This window comes from Mobula hypostoma, chromosome 3 (genome assembly GCF_963921235.1).
Source record: "Mobula hypostoma chromosome 3, sMobHyp1.1, whole genome shotgun sequence".
NCBI classification, from domain to species: Eukaryota; Metazoa; Chordata; class Chondrichthyes; order Myliobatiformes; family Myliobatidae; genus Mobula; species Mobula hypostoma.
The window spans coordinates 167994864-168010839 of NC_086099.1; positions in this window are offsets into that span (position 1 = coordinate 167994864).

Below are 15976 nucleotides of genomic sequence, written 5' to 3' on the forward strand. Positions count from 1 at the left end.
GGAGAGGTGAAAGAAGAGGAGAAAGGTATGAACATAGAGGGAATTAGAAAATAAGGATGGGTAGTTTAAAATTAGGGCATTTGTTTTTTCCATTGGAAACTGACAGCAAACACAAAAGTGATAGATAAATGGGACATGGATTGAGTTGAAATTACAGTAATAGCCTTGTTCATGAAGCATTAGTTTCTTGTGAAGAATACAGAAACGGAAACAATCTTTTTTAACAGTGCTGCATTTTGCATTTTGCCTCAGTAGCAGTTCTGGAATCAGATGCAATGGTTTTGCTGAAATCTATTCTGAATCTATTACCCATCTGTGTGCGGAGAATCTTGACATTTATGTGAACATTCTACAGATTCAGCAACCAGAAAGGCAACAGGAGATTTTGGAGAGATGATTTCAAACACACGATCAAACCCATTTTCCTAAATTTAGACTCCATTTTTCAGGCATAAATTAAATGTTAGATTCAGAGAACCCTACCTTGAAAGTTTTTAGGAACAGCGAATTGCCATTAGGACCAACAAGCTCATCTGTTTTTAATGGAGCCAACCTTGCCAGTCATTTTTTTCCATTTTTCATCAGGACCTATTTAACTTCCCATTTTGAAGGCCTTATCTGGTAACCTGCTTATTGATAATGAGTAAGAAGGGAGCATAAAAGGCAGGTTATAAATACAAGGTTTATTTTTACTTCCAGTGAATGCTTTAAATCTTGTCATTCTTTAATAAACTGAGAGATGTGAAATTATTTTACACTAGAGGCACTTTATAATGCAGCACTTCACAATGAAAAGTAAAATACATTTACATTGTAATCAATCTTGCTGTGGGTGTTTTTAACCTGTTTTTAATTTGTGGGAGGAGAACAAAAATTGCATTTGCTGTTTATGGCTAATTGCCCCCTTAACATAGAGACTTCAACTACATTGATTGGGTTTGGTGTTACATGTTGATCAGAAAAGAAATCTTGACAGATTTCCTTTCTTTAAAGACAATGGTGGATTAGATGTGTCTTTACAACAAACTAGTAATTTTGGATATTAGTGAAAAAATCAGAATGAATTTAATACTTAAATTTAATGCCATTGATATGAAAATATAAACATATTTATTGTAAAGAATCTGGTGTGTAAAAGAGAAAGAGAAGACAGCAATCAAATGAGTGCATCAACATGTGACCCCAGTGTACTTACCTGTGTAGGGGTACAGACCTCAGAAGCCATACTTTGACTTCTGGTGGTGGCAGTGATTTAGAATTCTGTGCAATATACACATTGGAAGCAGGTGGGGGATTATGGCAATTGTTGGCTCAAACTTGTAGCCGCGTTGTAATTGGAAGCAGAATTTTTCTAAGAGGTGAGGTTCATTATCATTGAGTCCCTTGAGGATGGAATGGGAATAGATAAATAAACAGGATGAGAGAAAAGATCAAAAGTAGGAAAATACTTTCAAAAACTTGATGCTGGCTGAAATTATGGACTGTCTCATTGTGGTATTGAAATAAACCTCATTTTAGTCTTTTTCAGAACTTTGGGTTACAGTTACCTGATACTTTATACTCTATTACACTGATATCTCAGGTGTAACAAAGTACAAAGTGCACCTTAAGTGCAAGAAGCAACACCTTATGTTTTATCTAGACACATTGTGTCCTTCAGGGCTCAATAGTGAATTTGATAATTTCAGATAGCCAGCCTTTCCTATCTGTGTCTGAACTGGCTGATGAGCTGGGCAATTGCAACATTTTCTCTATTCCAATTTTCCTACATCTACATGGACACGCCTCTCAAAATTACAGCCCTTGTAGTTTTGTCCTCCCTAATTGATTTTATTCATCTATTAACTGCTTAGATTGAGTCACTTAGGCATTTTTGGTCTTCTGTCAAAGATATTCTCTTTGTCCATGCCACCCTAACCCCTCTCTGAAGCCAGGTCTGATGAATGGTCACTGACATAAACCCTAAACTCTCTTTCTCTCTTCACAAATGCAAACGAGACTGTTGAGTATTTCCAGCCCTTTCTGGATTTACTCCATTTCTGCCACTGATTCCCAAATTTTGATCAAGCATTGATTGACCATAATCAGGAATCTTTCAGGGGATTGCAGGACTCATTCTATAAAAGATCCTACAACTTGCAGTATTTCAATTTTTGTGGATTTGGAATAAGTAGGTATGTATCTTCTAACATCATGAATTAACCATGCACCCATTCTGACCTGCCCTTGATTTCATTGGAGCCAAATTTCTGAATCAGTGAACAATGCGTTTTTACTAATATATCGCACAATTTGCAAATGCAGCTTAGGACAAGTTTCTACTCCATGAAGTATTATTTCTCTCAGTGCTTGGGATTAGAAGATGATAGGCAGCTGGTCAGCACGGAAGCTGCACTTTAGAAAGGTTAAGGCTTGGCTGGTGTGAAGCAATGTTGGATCCTGTAAACATGCTGTGATACTCAGGGAGCAATATGCAACCTGTCACTTTCTGCTGAGAAAGTCAGCACAGCATTAAAAAAAGGAGTGAGCTGGTTTGAAGGAAACGCTTGTGTGATATGATGAGATGAGGAAGTATTTCTCCTTTCACTAGAAGCTGTGATGCGCCCTATGGGTGTCATCATCAGCTTTCAGAGTGCTCACACCTTTGGAACAGACAAAGATACAAAAAGGAGAAACACGCAAATGCGATATGCATACGCACGTGTACACACATGTACGCAGAGAAAAAGAGAGTAAAGGAAAATGCACTATTGGGTCTGAAAAATCTATTGAAAATTAACTTAAAGAGATAGAAATGTCAAAATTATTATTTTTTCTACTGAAAATTACATAAGCTCTCAAAATATTCTTGTAACATACTTACTCACAAATTTAATGTTCATTTTTAATTAATGAGTGTAACCAGTATAATTTATTTGTACATCCTGACAAATGGCAATGACTGGCTCAGACTTGATTTCTAATGGTCACTAGAAGTCTTTGAACATGCTGCCTGCCAAAACCATCAATATCTGAAGTTGGTCATGAAGCAAACCATTGGTGATATTGCTGCTTCTGGGCACAGGAGATGAGACCTGTTGATAACGCTGGACATGTGTGGAGGGAGGATTTGGCTCAGCAGTTTCTGTGGGAATTATTGTAAAATAGATGGAAATTTCCATTCCATGTACAGATACAATCCACTGAGGATGTAACATGTTGTAATTGTTAAGCTTAATCAGACTATTGCTTTTAATAAAAGGCTAAAGATTGGAATTATTGTGACCCAAAAGCATTGGGGCAACTAGGTTGCAATTTCCATTGATAAATGAGGTGACGGCAGCAAAGGTAAGTTGGAGAAAATTCAGCCATGAGCTCTATTTGCCATTTCATCACCTGCTCCGAACTTAGCCTTAACAAGATGGTTGACATCAAACATTTTGTAGGCCATTGTGTTCAACTACCGATGCAGGGTTATGGCTTGGTTTTCAGAGCAAAATGCTGGAGGAACTCAGCAGGCCAGGCAACATCAATGGAAAAGAGTAAACAATCAATATTTAGAGCTGAAACAGATCTTGGTTTTCAGATCTCTTTCTCCCCCTGTCTGCTGTGTTCCAGCCCTTCTCCATCAGAGGAACTCTAAGATAGTAGCCGAAAAGTTCATGCAGTCATCCTCCATTTTGCCCTAAGCATCTCCCTTGGTATCTTCACAGAGCCTTTTGATGAAAGGTTTCTTGTACTCTTCTGCCGTGTTAATATATACTCTATCACTGATAATTCTATGGTGGCAATCCAAGCTTCTTTTAGTGCTCTGGTGGCCTTCCATAAGCTTGAAGGGATTCTTCCCCCTACGAAAACCCGAGTTCATAAAAAACTATTCATAGTCAACCGTTCCCCAAAAAATTAATTCGAGTGGAATTAATGTAGGAATATTAAGAACAACCATTGACCTTCTTGCTGTGTAATTTTAACAAAGGTACAAACCCATTTAAGGTAAATGTGTTTACTTGCATTAGATAGCAGAAAAAGAAAGATATGAACAAAAAGGATGAATAATAATGCCACTCAGTAGGTTCTAGGCTGAGAGGTTTACCTGGACATATAATAATTTTTCCCTTGTCTGTATAACCATATTCAGGATGACATTTTGAAATTGCTCAAATCTTGTATCCAATCTCATTTCTTTGTCAGAACCAATGTTACTCTAATTTGTTATTAGCTGCTGAGCTTTGAGTCATGCATTAGATCATATGTGGATTTATCTTCTTGATTGCAAATGTATGGTGAGTGTCCATAGGGTTCTTACCATCTGGATAACTGTCAAGTTAGAATTATAGTATTTTTACCCACCTAACTCGTACTGTCTTGGTTCTGATTTAAATATGATTAACTGCTTTAAGTGCTTTCAAAATGGTGTCAAAAACTGTTAGCGCTGACTGTCAAGAATTATTAACTCTACTTTCACTTTCAGTCTTTCAAATCTCTCCACTTAAGTTAAGCTCAATAAGCGCAGATGCAAATTGGAAAAGGTCAAGGATGGGAGACTTAAAAAAAGGAAAAAAACTGTCAAAAGGGAGGACGATAAAAATTATCAATAATATCAACAAATTCATGAAAAACACACAATTGTCATTTTGCTTGCACATTACTGCAATTTTCCTTTACCATTCAGTTACTTCTGCAACTTTTGTATCATCCCATCTGCTTCACACAGTCCAATTTATCTAAAAGTTAAACACTAGAGGGCAAATTTTTCAATTTGACAATCTCAGCACAGGGATCCATGTACTGCCTGCACTTTACAGGAATTTCAGTGCACAGCTTCAGTCTAAATCACAACTTACACAAAATTGTTGTATGTTAATTGTTGGAAAATTGGGTAGATCATATATGTCAAAGGTGTGCTTTTACTGTACAACCTTCAAATTGGTAACTATAAAGTTAAGGAGAGAGAAAGAATTTTAATGGCGTTTTGAAGAGGACTCTGGGAGTGGGTCATATTTATACTCCTTGCCCAGCGGAAGTGATAGATTTATATATAAGTACTACATCTGAGAAATATAATATAGATAAGCAATTCAAGCAGCATGGCATGGAAAAATGTGGACCTAATCTTGGCATTCAGGATTAGTGTAGTTAAACAAAAAGATGGACTTCGTCATGTTGGGCTGAAGAGCTTGTTTCTATGCTGTACAACTATCGGAAACTATTGTTCTATGTCTTTAGAGATGTAATGAATTTGCATCTTATGGTCCAGAGTGCAAGTGGTCATGTCAGACTTCAACTTCTATCTTTGCATATCTTCAAAATACTTTGGGACTTAATTATTTATTTATCCGATTTCTATGTACTCTTGTGTTTTGCTGTTGTTAATAGAAAGAAGCAAAAGATTGTCATTTATTTATTACCTTTCCTGACCTAACGGTTTCCATACTCAATGGAAAATTTCATGAACATTTGATTAGTACTTTCCATAGTCAAGTGTAATCTTGTTATGTTCACCACATTTAAATATATCAGAATCCAGATTAACATCTGCTCCAGTGTCACTTTTAATTCTGCTGCATGCCCATTAGTAGCAGGTCCCTTGTACTTGCTTTGTATCCTTTCATGAGATTTATAGCTCATGAAAATGCACTCATTTTGTCACACTCTTCTCAATACACAGCTTGCCTCGAAATTATGTGTAATAATTTCCCATGAGTTACCATTGTTTATACTACTGATGCTGGTCTCACTCTGTGCATGGGATACAGCTGACTGTCACTCTATCCTTTCTTCTCCAGCATGAAACCCTGGGACGCCCCCCGTTTCCATCTTGCTCTGCTCTAACCATGCAGTTGTCTTCTTCGGGCCCTTCTTAGGCCCCTCTAGAATATCTTTCCTGCCATCAGCTGAGAAGTGCTCCTGATAACCTCATACAATCCTTGGCTTCCTGGTGCTCAGTGTTCACTCCTTTTTATCCAGGACTTTGAGTTTGTTGAGATTCTCCTGCTTAATACTGAACTATGACAAAAGTACATTAAGATTTACCAAGGAAAAGAGTGAAAACACATTGTGCAGTCTGCAGGCCTTATAAACATTTTGGATTTGATTTCTTCGCTAGTTGACTGAACGCTAATATACCACATCCACCCTTTGGTGTAACCCTACCAATAATATCCAATTTTCCATGTCACTGCTTCATCCAAAAGTCGTGGAGAAGAAAGACGAGCACAAGGAAAGTGCCAATCTAAACACTTGAAGTTCTTAAGTAGCAGGTGTATTATCATATTTGACACCAGTAATGAGTAGAACAACATTAAGTTAAGCCTGGGAGAGCCACAGAGAATGTGTTGGCAGATCAATCCCACAAGTCATTAAACAGAGCTATAACTAAGCTCATGATAGAGCTCAGCTATTGTTCCTTGGGGAAGGTGAGTATGTTTGAACCACTGCCTTACTATTGTCTAACAGAGTGAATTCTAGCAGGTAGGACCAGAGGCATGCCTGGCATTTGTTCACTCTTTCACTCTTATACTTTGTACAAACGTAGTACAAGATCAAAGAAAACCCAAGGGTTCAAATATTATAATTCCCTACACAGCACAATTGAAATTAGAAAGTAGAAAAGTGAGGATCTCAGAAATCCAAAAGTAAGAAAAAGATCAGGCATCATCCACCAAGAGAAAAGAAAACGTTTAATGGTTTAGGTTGGAGACATATGAGACTGCAGAATCTGGAGCAGCACACAAAATGCTGAAAAAACTCAGCAAGTTAGACAACATTTGTGGAGGGAAATGGATGGTTGACGTTTCAGGTCGAGACCCTTCTAGGTCTCATCTGGGTCATGTCTAGATGAGCCATATGCGTAACAGCATGACAGATTGAGTTGAGTGTCATCCGTCAGGATGTAGGAGCCCCTTTCCCAGAGCAACAGCAGTATGAGAAGCAGGCTCTCCAACACCCTTTGAAGGACAGCTGGGGATGGGCAGTACACCCAAATTACAATAATGAATAAAAACAATTACCCTCGCTGCTTTCTGCACCTAAACTTTAAAGTAATTATAAAGTAACTACTGTTGAGATTTAAAACCCCCTGATAAATTAGTTAAAGCAAATGGCCTTCTGTTTATGGTGTTTCTAACCTGTGACTGTAGATTTTGAATAAAAACTGAACATTCCAGAAACACTCAGCAATCCAGATAGCAACTATGGAAAGAGAAACAGAATTAATATTTTAGGTTGAAGATCTTTTGTCAGAACAGAGAAGGAGAGAAAACAAGATAGTTATATGTTGCAGTGAAACTTGGTGGGGTGGCGAGGCAGGAAAAAAGGATAAATCAAATGGAATATTTATGATGGAGTAAGGCCAGGGTGGTTGAGGGGATTAGCTGCCGATGAACTTATCCAGAAGTTGTGGAGGAGGGTGGGGGTTTGGAAAAAAAACAGGAGTATGAACAAACAAATTTTAAAGTTGTGAAATAAGGAGAGAAAAATAAAGCAACATAAACGTTGTGAAGTTCAGAGTTACAGGAAATGTTCAGCATGTTCAACTGTAACACATCTTTTGATAGGCTGGAATTTCCATGATTCTCAGCATTATTAAGTCCAATCCTTGTATCTGTGCTCCTCCATTTGGCAATTCTAGTATCTTGCTCCACGTTATGACCAGTGAAATTTAAACCTCAATGTTAGGTCAATATGCCTGGGCTAAAGAAAGACACATGTTTTTCTATCATTACCTGAGCGATTAGTTTGTAGGGCAATGTAATGGGTGATAGATGACACATATTGTTCATAATAGAATCTGTTCTACATAATTCACAAACACCGTCATTGGTCTATCACTTTGAGAGACAGTGTCTGATGTAATGATATCAGTGTAAGGTGATTGCTTTTGGTTTGTTTCTTAATGGAAGTAAGGGGCTGTGGCTTTAGTTAAGCACATAAAATGACCTTCATGTGTTTTACTTACAAAATCCTGCATTGGTGACCCGATGCTTGCAGACAATTCCAGAGCTACTCAACAACATATCAAGCAACACTGTTGCTTTGAAGCTGCTGGGGTTTAGGGAGTAGCAGTCTACCACAATGTTTGTGGAGGTGGAAGCCCAGTTCACACTGTGAGGAATCACTGCATTGGGACATTGGGGGATCCGTGAACACCATGGGTTCCAACTGCCAGGGTTGTCTATTGTTCATTACAGATAGCCTTTCAGGGCAATGCTTCCAGTGTGACATGGGGGCTCAAGTGAGTGTGCCACCAGCATTGCCTATTGATGAGAAGGCAAAGAGTGACGAAACCTTGCTGAAGGCCGCCAATGGCAGTAAGATCTGGAGTTATAGGACTCGCACGTGTGACACTCTGCTTCAGTGGATGGTGCTACACATGGGGTTTTGTCTTGGCTGAAGTTGCTAGACTTCTGCTCAGCACAGATTTCCTGTGTGCCAAAAGACTGTTAGTAGATCTTAATAACTGCTGGCTTGTGAACACAAAAGACCTTGGGTCGTTCCCCTGTACCCCCAGTCAGTTCCCACGACAGCCCTGCCTAGCTCATGTCCACCATATGTGAATTCATTCACCTGCTGGGCAAATTCCCAACATTCATCAAGTCCACACTTTCCACTATCACACCACTTGCATCACAGCATGACTGTGTGTGTACCAGCACTCCCTGGGATGAGCCAGAGGTTCCAGCTGTTACTCCAACCGAGGCACATAGGACCCGAGCCAGGTGGCTTGTACTAGCTCCAGACAGTCTTGTAATGCCAGCTTTTTTTGTATTCTGGTGCTTCTGTGTAGAGAAATGTAATAAGTGACAGATGACGCGTATGATTCAATAGTTCAATGGTTCCATTTAATATCAGAGTATGTATACAGTATGCAACCTGAAATTCTTACTCTTCTCAGACATCCACAAAACAAAAGCAAAACCCCAAAGAATGAATGGCAAGAAAGTGTTAAAATCCTAAACACCTCTCCCCCTCCCACGACAAGTAGCAGCAAAAGCATCAACTCTCCCCCTTCCCCCGTCTCAGAAAAAAGCATCCCCCCCTCCCACCACCTACCATGCAAAGAAGAGCAAAGTCCCCAAAGAGACTATGAATTAAAGTCCATCAAAAACCACTGTTCACCACATTGGTTCAAAATACCACGGGATCGCTCTCTCACTAAAAAGGAAAGAGAGGGATCGCTCCTGCCGCAGTGAGAGGAAGGCCAACAGCTCACTGTTGTGATGTTACATTTAAGCATTGCTTATTTCAACAGCTATGTACACTGTGGTCGGTTTCACTGTTTGGATCTCCTGCCATGCTTCAGTTGGTGTCACCAGCGTGGAATCAGTTTGTCCGCAGGGCTGCACTCCGAAGATACCCAATTCTAGGCTGCTCCTGGAAATATCACTGCTGTAAAGAACCACAGTTTCCACGCAGCTGTGGATCACAGACTCCGACAGAACCCTATCTACCTCGAAAAGGAAAGAAGAGACATTAGAGAGAAAAATTTTAAATTGTGTTTCGCAGATGGACTGAGAGAAGACGCCCTCTGGCACCATCTTTAACTCCTCCTACATATTGTTATAATTGAAACAGTTCTACATAATTCACAAATACTGTCATTGAGCTGTTCCGTACACTTTAAGAAATGGTCTCTGATATAATGATGTCAGTGTAAGATGATTGCTTTTGGTTTGTTCATAATGGAAGTAAAGGGCTGCGGCTTTTGTTAAGCACATAAAATGACTCTCACATGTTTTATTCACAAAATCCTACAAGTTAATGCTAACTGAACAAGTTCATTTTTATTTCATGGAATTCTAAAAACCTTGATGTTTTGATATTAATATCTTTACATGCATCTAGTTTCAGCTTAAATATTGCTACGTGTGATATCAGCAGCCTATTCACTATTGGAGAAACATATTAATATTATTATTTTTTACAAGACACCACGACACCAATATTCTGGTGTTCAATTTGAATCAAAGCAATTTTAAGCCACTTCTCATCTGTTGAAGAAGCTTGAAAACTGTTACCCTATAAAATGCTAAACTGTAGGTCCAACTTAACACACACAAGATGCTGGAGGGCTCAGCAGGTTCAAGCAGCATCTATGGAAATGAATAAACAGTCGACGTTTTGGGCTGAGACCCTTCTTCAGGACTGGAAAGGAAAGGGGAAAATGCCAGAATAAAAAGGTGGGAGGAGGGCAGGGAGGATTGCTAGTATGCGATAGGTGAAGCCTCATGCAGAAAAAAGACAAATGACAGGGGAGGAGGGATTTGATAGGAGAGGAGAGTGGGCCATAGGAGAAAGGGAAGGAGAAGGGGATCCAGGGGGAGATGATAGGCAGGTGAGAAGTAAAAGCTGAGATTAGGGAAGGGGAGGGAAAATGTTTCTACCAGAAGGAGAAATCGATATTCAAGCCATCAGGTTGGAGGCTAACCCAGTGGAATATAAGGTTTGCTCCTCCACCCTAAGAGTGGGATCATCTTGACACAAGATGAAGTCAAGGAACAACATGTCGGAATGGGAATTAAAATATTTGGCCACGGGAATTTTGCTTATGGTAGGTGGAGCGGAGGTGCTTAATGAAGGGATCCCCCAATTTACAATGGGTCTCACCAGTGCAGAGGAGCCACATGGGGAGCAGTGGACACAATAGACAACCCCAGCAAATTCACAGGTGAAGTGTTGCCTTATCTGAGAGGACTATTTGGGGCCTTGAATGGAAGTGAGCGTGGAGGTTGATGGACACCTTGGCCGCTTGCAGGGATAAGTACCAGCAGGTAGATTAGTGGGGATGAATGGACAAGGGAATCAAGGAGGGAGCAATCCCTGTTGGAAGGGATGAGGGAAGTAAAGATATGTTTGGTGATAGAATCCCTTTGGAGATGGTGGAACTTGCAGAGGCAGATGTGGTGGTACGTAAGGACAAGAGGAGCTCTATCACCGTTAAGATGAGCACGGATGTTCTGGAAATGGAGGAGATGCGGGTGAGGGTAGCATCAATGGTGGAGGAAGGGAAACCCCATTCTTTGAAGAAGGAGAGTATCTCTGATGACCTGGAACGGACATATACATATACAGTAGAGACAAAGGAGCTGAGAAAAGGAAATAGCACTTTTACAGCAGACAGGGAGGGAAGAGCTTTAGTCAAGATAGCCGTGGGAATTGGTGGATTTATAAAAGATTTTGCTTGACAGTTTGTCTCCAGAGATGGAGACAGGACGATCAAGTTAGGGGAGGGAATGTCAGAAATGGCCCAAATGAATTTAAGGGCAGGGTGGAAGTTGGAGGCAAAGTTGATGGAATTGATGAGGTCAACGTGGATGCATGAAGCAGCACCAATGCAGTTGTCAATTTTACGGAGGAAGAGTTGGGGAGCATTTCCAGGGAAGACTTGGAAGACTGTTCTATGTAGCCACTGAAGAGGCAGGCATAGCTGGGGCCCATGGCTACCCCTCAAATGTCTCTTCTGTTTTATGTATGAAAGTCTTTGGTACCCAGTCTGACAAGTATTTTATGACTGTTCATATAAAGCCAGGATGAAAGAGCTAATGGATCAAGGATCAAGGATGCTTTTGGTTAAAAAGCATCAAGGATCAACTTGGTCTAATTGAAACAGCTTGAGAGATCCGCGTTATCTACATTTCCAATAGCTAAGTGCTCATCAGCTTATCACTCAGTTTAAGTTTTGGTGAAAAAGTTGTTCCGAATTTGCAAGCATGTTTTTGAAATGATTTCTTTACCATTTAGTGAAACCCATACATTTTATGGGTTCCATCCACTGTATTAGGAGGATTGTCTAGATATTTTATCTTGCAAAATATAGGGGTCACATGGTGGAAAAATAGCTACAAAAGGCAATGCCCTAGTTTAATGTCAGTGGATTCATGTCATATTATTCTGTTGGCATGGTTACAGCAATGTTTAGTTAGACACGTCAGTTACAAAAAATCAGAACAGTTGGTGACATTAAAGAATTATAACAGCTTCATCAGGTGATCGGTGGCAAGATGGAGAGCTGTGAGAATTTAAATATTCAAGGACTATCAGTTCAAGCATTCTGCTGCAATGATTGCAATCAGTGTTTATGGTTTTGATATAATCGTACAAAATTACAAGAATAAAGAATAAGTAACAATTACAAGCAAAAAAAATTACTGTATTCTGTTGCTCAAAGTTAACCATGTGTTTGTGCTTGGTGTCTGCCCATCTCAAATATGGTTCCATCAGTGTAAAACTGAAAGATTGCTGATGCCTGGATACCTTATATGGAAGTTAACTTTTTATCGACACATATTGGATTGGCTAAGATTATGCACCATAAGAATTTAGTTTAACTTGGGATGAGCACCAACTAGTAGTGTCTAGCTCTGAAAATTTTTATTGGAGAAAATATGTTTTGAAAAATCATTCTCAGTGTTTCCTATATTAAATGGTTCAGGGTATGATTTTGTGACATTAGAAGATTATTGATTTCTAATGTTGCTTTTTGATATTTGCTAATCATGTGGCCATAGTCATTCAGAGTATGGAAAGCAAGTCTTCAGACTATTTTGGCAGCTCTAATACACATTCACCAGTAAGAGAATTTGACCCAGTTATCATAAATTCTAACCCTTTTCACACATACCCTATTGCCACTGAATTGATCCAGTCTTGCCTTCACCTTGACCTCGGCTCCATTTTCTCCCACAAACACTGTGAATTCTCCATTTCAGATTATATAACTAGTTCTATTATCAAATTGAACAGTTCCAATGATTTATGTGTTAACGGATTTCCCAAGTTTACACCTTTCACCAGCCAGTACTTAATGCTGAATTACTGCTAAATAGTATGAATAAAGTGCTATACTTCCCTTTGTAATGAACTGTTGGTTGTTTCTTCATAATGCAATATGAATAGTATTTAACCCTGATATTTGACAAGAGGCATTGGGAGATACTGCCTGACAAGAATAAAATAGTGAATATTTGGAGCTCCCAGTTGGTACAGTAAGATTGCTATTAGTGGAAGGCAGGTAAGAGTAAGATCTGCATGGCAATGATTTAGTGTAGCTTGGCATGATATGTATATGTCCTATCCTGGTGACAGTAATAAATTAGGGTATTGAATATCACTGGTATAAGAGGAAATGTTATATCATGACTTTGTGTGTTGTGCCAATCTTTGTGAGTGTATTCCTTCACTTAGGGGAAAAGAGACCCAGTGCACTTCTATATTCCAGTTTATGGGACTCATGTAAATGTGAAAAAAAATGTTTTGAGAATTATACCAAGAAGATTCAGCTTTGTAAAAACAGTAACAGCTGAATTTACTTCACAGCTTTCAAAATACACACACATTTCGGTGACACTGTAACATCTGCAAATACAATTCTTTGCAAACTTTCAAACTTATAGAAAAAGAACATGTTAAATCTGTTAAATGTATTTAGGAAACATACTAATCAAATAGGTTAAAACAAATTTGAATATTTTTAAAATAATTGGATGTAGATTTTTGCAGTTATTTTGCAAAAAATTTTTCTTTGAATAAATGGTTCACATAAAAACCGGAGAGTATTCTCATACTTCCTAAAACAATGGCTCAGTATCAAAATCCTGGTGGTTTGTTAGTGTTTTGTGCTACTTTTAGAGTTTCTCCATGCAGAGATATCGCCCTGACAAAGAAAACATCATTTTGCTGTGCCCTCTTCTCTAATGTTGACAAGCTTCCCGTTGGGCTGGAATTTGATGCAGGACCAGATAGGTCTGACCTGTCACCTGCTGTCGTGATTGGATAGTTCGGTGGATGGGTGTGGGGTACAAGGTGGAGAGGGGTGTTGTGGACAGGTCTGAATAACAGGTCCTAATCTCTGATTCTTCATATTGAGGAATTTCCAGTCTAGGGTGAGGAGTCTGTTCCATGGGAACTTTGTTCATAGAGTGAGGTGAAGTAGCAGGCTGTGGGTTGCTTTGATTTACTAATCTTGCCTTTGTAGTCTTACATTCAGAACTTCGCTGCAAATGTTATTCTGGCATGCAATCCCATATTTGACCTTACACATTAAAGCTGTACCTCCTTCCTTTTTAATGTCGAAGCACTTCACTGCTCAGAAGTGCCATAAATAATCTCCGTTACCTCAATAGCGACTTCTCCTGCCTGTCTGAATTGCGATGACAAGCCTGTAGATATGCCTTGGACTAGTGTTTGGAACTCCTGTCTTTGTTATTGCCATTTGCCAATATTCAGCATTAGCACTGACATTATTCATTGGCTGAAATATTTGAGAATTTTGGAAGCCATCTCTATCAATATGGCAATTGTATATGCATGGTCAAACATTAAATGTAATTTGAACTGAATTTGCATGTTTGTTAAGCTGCAAACAACCTCATCCCAAGGCACCAAAGTTAGTACTGAGAAGAAAATAGATAATTATTAATAGATTCAACTGATCTTTCATTTCTTCCCTTAATTTGTATCTTTCTATTATCTAAGAAGGAGTCAGATTAAAGTGATTCTGCAATCAATCACCTCATCAAATGGAACACGTTTACCTTACATTGTGCCAGAAGGTTTGCCAATGTGCCATAATATCCCAGCCTATCTCCATTGGGAAGATTGCTTTCTTAGACTTTCATATGGCTTTGATTTGTGCAGACACATTAATCTCAATTTCTATAATATTGTTTGTCTGTCCATCTTTTCTTCAAAATTGAAGAGCTCTTGAGCTTATTCATAAGTACCAAGGCTTACAATTACTCTGAATTGTACCTGACTTTGTTTCCTGATAACCTGGATGCCCAGCCCCTTTATGTGCTCTTGTGCGTGAGTCACAAGGACCCAGTGCTTTAAACCTGGACACTGAAAACTCATCATTAAGCATGGCAGGTGCAAGCTACACTACTCTCAATGTTACACACTGAACATTCATGAAATTTATCAGTTTTAAAAATAAATTAACAAAGAAATCTTGCTTCAATATCAATAGCAACTCGATTCCAACAAGTTTCTACCTTTGCAAATTCAGAATCTCACAAGAAACACTTCAATGCAATCAGACTTGATAATGGTACCTAATTTGTTTTCTCATAAGCAAAGGCACGGAAGTAAAATGTCCCTAAATGCAGCTCCAATGCAGATGAAATAAATCCGTGCAGGTTAAGCTGGAGGAACATGTGGTCTCTGCAACTCAATATTTCACTTTAAAACTACCTTTTACTAACCAAGGAGTTCCTGCAGCCCTCAGGCCTTGAGGAGAACAGCAAATAAACAAAAATGTCGCTCGATAAATCTTGACTAGAGCAATGAACAAAGAATACCGGGGGTATTTAAGAAAAAAAATGTCTACATCAAGAGTATTATGCTTTATAACTCCAAACCATAAAACTAATTGAAAGATAAATACAGCAGTCCAGTATGTGTGGATGCTTCGTTTCTTTACTTTTAGTGAAGCTTACACAATATGACACGGTGATGTAATAACACATGCCATTCACCTACTTTTACATGCAGTATAACCCATTTACTTATATCACATTGACGACGAGGTCAGCTGCAGGATTACCAAAGCTAATGGCAACTTTAGGAAACATCATGACGCTGTCTTGAGGGGTGGGGGGAAGGAGAACTACTCACCCTCCTGTACACGCGCAAAATGTGGACTGTGTACATGAGACACGTGCATAGACCGAATCACTTCCACTTGTCATGCCGACGGAAGATGATGAAAATCAATTGGCAAGACAGAATTCCTGACAGGGAAGTGCTATCTGCAGCAGAGATGCCCACCATTCACACTTTGCTAACAAAACATCAAGTCAGATAGGCAGGCCATGTTATCAGGATGTCAGACAATTGCATCTGCAAACAGTTGCTCATCGGAGGACTATCCACCGAGAAGTGCTCTCATGGTGGTCAGTGAAAATGATTCAAGGACGTGCTCAAGACTTCGCTCAAGACCCTTGAGATGGATCACACTTCTTGGGAACGTGCAGCCTTGAATCACTCATCCTCGTGCAGT